We start from the raw sequence: 5,441 nt of genomic DNA, 5'->3' as shown, positions 1-5,441 counted from the left end.
GCCTGCTTGTGGGGGGCAAGCGCTTGGTGGGCCCTCCAGCGGCAGAGGCCCGCAAGCGCAGGTGACCCCGTGCCGAGCGGTGGTGGTGCCGCTCGACAGGTGTCCCTCCCTGTGGCGAGAGTCAGCCAGAAAAGACCCGCCGTCGCCCAGCAGCGGTCCCATTCCGGGCCCCGCTTGTCACGTCCTCCATCGCCCTTCCCGGCCGCGTGTGGGCCGCAGAAAGGCGTGCGGGGCGGCCACGGGGGGCGCTTCTCCCCACCCGGTCTCCGCGTGAAAAAGAGGAGAGCGGGTGTTGCCCCCCGGCTCAGCGCCATACCGCCTTCCGCCGGGCGCGTGCCCAAGGCAAGGCGCCCCGGCGGTGCGACGTGGCGGCAGCGGTCCCGGGAGTGCGGCCCTGGCGGTGGCTGGTTCTGCCATCCAGCAGGCCTTGGGCACTGGCGATGCCGGCTCGGGTTGTCCTGTGAAAGCAAGAGGCGGGCGGGCCGCCGCGCCGTCCCGCGTTCTGGCGCGCGCCACATGGCCCTCCGCACGGAGGCCGGGCCGAGCCCGGGCGCCTGGGCCGCCTCTGAAGGACGGCATTTGTGAGGTCGGCGTCTCCCCTCACAGGGGGAGGCAGTTGGGGGTGCGAGCTCCCCTGCCTCTTGGCTGGCCTTCATAGCGTAGGTTGCTCCAGTTGTTTTTTTCCCTCCCCTTCCATTTCTGTGTGCTCGTACGGTCGAAGCCAGGTGCACGCCCCCGCGTCCTCGGCGCCAGAGTAACAAAAAAAGGGGCCGCTCGGCGTGAGCGGTGCCCAAAGGGCAGACAACTCTTAGCAGTGGATCACTCGGCTTGTGTGTCAATGAAGAACGCAGCTAGCTGCGAGAATTAATGTGAATTGCAGGACACATTGATCTTCGACACTTTGAACGCACTTGCGGCCCCGGGTTCCTCCCAGGGCTATGCCTGTCTGAGCATCGCTTGACAATCAATTGCTGTCTGGGGGCCACCCCGGCGGCGCGGCTAAGGTCGCCTTGCAGGCCCGTCGCCCGCGGAGGTGGCAGCGGCCGCGGCGACTCCGGTGTCCCTCCGGTGCCCGCAGGGAAGGTGGTCAGGGGTTTGGCGAGAGAAGCGCTTCCCTAGGCGGCCTCGATCCCTTCCCTGCGGCCCGGTAGACATCGTCGTCATTGCAGTTGTCATCGTCGTCGTCGTTGCCGCGCAGGGCCTTTGTCCCCCTAAATGCAGACTCGGGGAGCGCTCCGCAGCTCCCTGCTCCCGGAGCGAGCCGCTGGGGCGGAGCTCGTCCTCGCCGGGACCGTGCTGGGGATGCGGTGGCGCGGCGGCCTGGGGAGAGCGAGAGACAGCGTCGAAAGGCGTCACCGAGGGCCGAGAGAAAGAGAGAGGAGGGTGAGACGGGGAGGCGAGGCGCGGGCCTTGCCCCTAGGCTCCCCCCCCGTGTGGGCGGCTGTTTTCGGGTGGGTACCGCAGCAGTACCGTGCCGTGCTGCAGCACGGACAGGCGAGAGCGCCAGGGACGGGGGTTCTGACCCCTCCTCCCTTCGCCCGCCCCCTCCTCTTCTGTCGTGGTTTCAGGGCACACCAAGGGGTGCAGTCGCTCTTCTCTCTCTCCCCACTGAGGCCGTCGCGCGGCGGGGCTGTCTCTGCCGCGCTCCCTTTTTGGTTCTCGTCTCCGAGATCGGGCTCTCCGTCTCCTCGTCGCTTGCTCGCGCACACACGTGCTCTCTCTCTCTCTCCGGCTCCCTCCGGGAGTGCAGAGAAGAGAGGAGGCGGGCGGCGTACCGGGCGGGGGAGACAAGGCGGCCGTCTCTGTGCACACCCCCGTGCGTGGTGCGGCCGAGCTTTGGGCTTGTGACCTCAGATCAGATGTGGCGACCCGCTGAATTTAAGCATATTAGTCAGCGGAGGAAAAGAAACTAATGAGGATTCCCTCAGTAACGGCGAGTGAAGAGGGAAAAGCCCAGCGCCGAATCCCCGCCCCACGGTGGAGCACGGGACATGTGGCAGACAGAAGCCCCCCTCCCCAGCGGCGCTCTTGGGGGACCCAAGTCCTTGTGATCGAGGCCACAGCCCGCGGACAGTGTGAGGCTGGTAGCGGCCCCCCGGCGCTCCGGGCCCGGGGCTTCTCGGAGTTGGGTTGCTTGGGAATGCAGCCCAAAGCGGGTGGTAAATTCCATCTAAGGCTAAATACCGGCACAAGACCGATAGCCAACAAGTACCGTAAGGGAAAGTTGAAAAGAACTTTGAAGAGAGAGTTCAAGAGGGCGTAAAACCGTTAAGAGGAAAACGGTTGCAGCCCGCGCAATCTGCCCGGAGGATTCAACCCGGCGAGTTGCGGGGAGCCGGCGCGGGCTTGGCGGATCCTCGCCTCTGCCTCCCCTCCCTCCCCCGGGTGAACCCTGTCCGCGGGGGCTGGCTGGGGGGGGGCGGGCCAGCGTGGGGACCGCCGCCTGGCCAGCAGCCGGCTCTGGCCGGGATCATTTCCTCCGCGGCAGTGCACCGCAACCGGCTCCGGGTAGGCTTGGAAGGCCTCCGGTGGCCAGGTCGCCCGGCGCTGCACGAGCGGCGGTGGGTGTTACAGCCCCGGGCAGCAGGTCTTGCTGAATCCCGGGGCCGAGGGAGAGGACCGCCGCCGCGCCCTCCTGCCCCCCTGTCGGCAGCACCATGGTGGAGGGCGTCGCTTTTCCCCCGCCCTCCCCCTCCCGGGGTGGGGGGGGTGGGGGCGGCGTCCCCACAGTGCAGCGTTTCACGCAGGGGTGCAGGGGCGGAGCCCGCGGACACCCGGCGCCACTGTCAACCGGACCGGACTGTCCTCAGTGCGCCCCAACCCTGTGGCGCCCCAGGGCCGGACTTGTCAGGCCGCACTCCGGCGCCTGGGGTCCACGGCGATGTCGGCTACCCGCCCAACCCGTCTTGAAACACGGACCAAGGAGTCTAGCACGTGCGCGAGTCAGGGGCCGTCATCGAAAGCCCGCGGCTCAATGAAGGTGAGGGCCGGTGCGCACCGGCTGAGGTGGGATCCCGGGGCGCGTGTCGCGCCTGGCAGCCCCGGGCGCACCACCGGCCTGTCTTGCCCGCCGACCCCTCACGGGGCCGGGGAGGTGGAACGTGAGTGTCTGTGCTAGGACCCGAAAGATGGTGAACTATGCCTGGGCAGGGTGAAGCCACAGGAAACTCTGGTGGAGGTCCGTAGCGGTCCTGACGTGCAAATCGGTCATCCGACCCGGGTCTAGGGGCGAAAGACTAATCGAACCATCTAGTAGCTGGTTCCCTCCAAAGATTCCCTCAGGATAGCTGACACTCGGCAATGGGCAGTTTTACCTGGTAAAGCGAATGATTAGAGGTCTTGGGGCCGAAACGATCTCTACCTATTCTCAAATTTTCAATGGGTAAGGGGGCCGGCTCGCTGGCGTGGAGCAGCGCCGTGGAATGCGTGTGCTCAGTGGGCCACTTTTGGTAGGCAGAACTGGCGCTGCGGGATGTACTGAACGCCGGGTTAAGGCGCCCGATGCCAACGCTCATCAGAGCCCAGAAAAGGTGTTGGTTGATCTAGACAGCAGGACGGTGGCTATGGAAGTCGGAATCCGCTAAGGAGTGTGTAACAACTCACCTGCCGAATCAACTAGCCCTGAAAATGGATGTTGCTGGAGCGTCGGGCCCATACCCGGCCGTCACCGGCAGTGCGATGCCCGCGGGGGCTAGGCCGTGACGAGTAGGAGGGCCGCTGCGGTGCACCTCGAAGCCTGGGGCGTGGGCCCGGGTGGAGATCTTGGTGGTAGTAGCAAATATTCAAACGAGAGCTTTGAAGGCCGAAGTGGAGCAGGGTTCCATGTGAACAGCAGTTGAACATGGGTCAGTCGGTCCTAAGCGATAGGCGAGCACCGTTCCGAAAGGGCGGGCGATGGCCTCCGTCGCCCTCAGCCGATCGAAAGGGAGTCAGGTTCAGATCCCTGAATCCGGAGTGGCAGAGAGGGGTGCCGCGAGGCGCCCAGTGCGCTGAAGTAACCGATCCCGGAGAAGCCAGCGAGAGCCCGGGGAGAGTTCTCTTTTCTTTGTGAAGGGCCGGGTGCCGTGGAATGGGTTTGCCCCGAGAAAGGGGCCCGTGCCTCGGAAAGCGTTGCGGTTCCGGCAGCATACGGTGAGCTCTCGCTGGCCCGTGAAAATCCGGGGGAGAGGGTGGAAGTCTCACGCCGGGCCGTACTCATATCCACAGCAGGTCTCCAAGGTGAACAGCCTCTGGCATGTTGGAACAATGTAGGTAAGGGAAGTCGGCAAGCCGGATCCGTAACTTCGGGATAAGGATTGGATCTAAGGGCTGGGTCGGTCGGGCTGGGGCACGAAGCCCGGCTGGGCGTGTGCCGCGGCTGGATGAGCACTCCTCCCTCCCCGCAGCCGGGTGGCTTTCTCGCGCGCGCACCAAAATCGGGCCACGCCAGGGCGCCCGCACGCGGCACACCGGTGACCGGCGGCGCCGGCCATGGCGGTGAGAGGCTCGTGGGCCCGCGTCGGCGTCCCTGCTCTCCAGCGGGGATGGACTGGTGGCAGACCGGCGCAAGGCCGGGGTGGGGGGGCTGGTGTGAGGGGTGGGGGGGCAAGGCGCCGCTACGGCGGCCTGCGTGCCATGCTTCTAGGCCTGGCCACGACGCGCGGTGTAGCGCAGGGAGAGCCCCGCCAGCGCGCACCGTGGCGGGCGCGCATGGCACGCTTCGTAGCGCCAAGCGGCTTTTTCCCCCTCTCCCCCTTCCAACCCCCCGCGCCCGGAGGTGCCGTGCACCTCCGGTCTCTCTCTCTCTCTGGGACTGACGACGCGCGGTGAAGGGGAAGTGTGTGTGGCCCCCGGTGCTGACCAGGGCCGGCAGCCGAGGGCCGAGCGTGTGAAAGGAGTGGGCGTGTGAGTGACGCCGCGCGCGCGCGGCCTGCCAGATGGCCCGGCACAATGCAGCGGGTGCCAAGCCCCACCAGTAATGATCCTTCCGCAGGTTCACCTACGGAAACCTTGTTACAACTTTTACTTCCTCTAGATAGTCAAGTTCGACCGTCTTCTCGACACTCCGGCAGGGCCGTGGCCGACCCCGCCGGGGCCGATCCGAGGACCTCACTAAACCATCCAATCGGTAGTAGCGACGGGCGGTGTGTACAAAGGGCAGGGACTTAATCAACGCAAGCTTATGACCTGCACTTACTGGGAATTCCTTGTTCACGGGGAAGAATTGCAATCCCCGAACCCCATCAGGAATGGGGTTCAACCGGTTACCCGCGCCTGCCGGTGGAGGGTAGGCACAAGCTGAGCCAGTCACTGTAGTGTCCGTGTGGCCCCGGACATCTAAGGGCATCACAGACCTGTTATTGCTCAATCTCGGGTGGCTGGACGCCACTTGTCCCTCTAAGAAGTTGGACGCCGACCGCTCGGGGGTCACGTAACTAGTTAGCATGCCAGAGTCTCGTTCC

At 65.8% G+C, this 5,441-nt stretch overlaps 1 non-coding gene across 1 annotated transcript; it reads left to right on the top strand.

The window, feature by feature from the left end:
* The first annotated feature begins 803 nt into the window (after window positions 1-803).
* LOC143694596 (5.8S ribosomal RNA) lies at window positions 804-956 on the top strand. Its single transcript, XR_013183163.1, has one exon. It is a non-coding gene; the product is annotated as a 5.8S ribosomal RNA (ribosomal RNA).
* Window positions 957-5,441: the final 4,485 nt, after the last annotated feature.

This window comes from Agelaius phoeniceus, chromosome 7 (assembly GCF_051311805.1).
Source record: "Agelaius phoeniceus isolate bAgePho1 chromosome 7, bAgePho1.hap1, whole genome shotgun sequence".
Lineage (NCBI taxonomy): Eukaryota > Metazoa > Chordata > Aves > Passeriformes > Icteridae > Agelaius > Agelaius phoeniceus.
The sequence above is the reverse complement of the archived record's forward strand: the minus strand, read 5'-3'. Positions and strand labels throughout refer to the sequence as shown.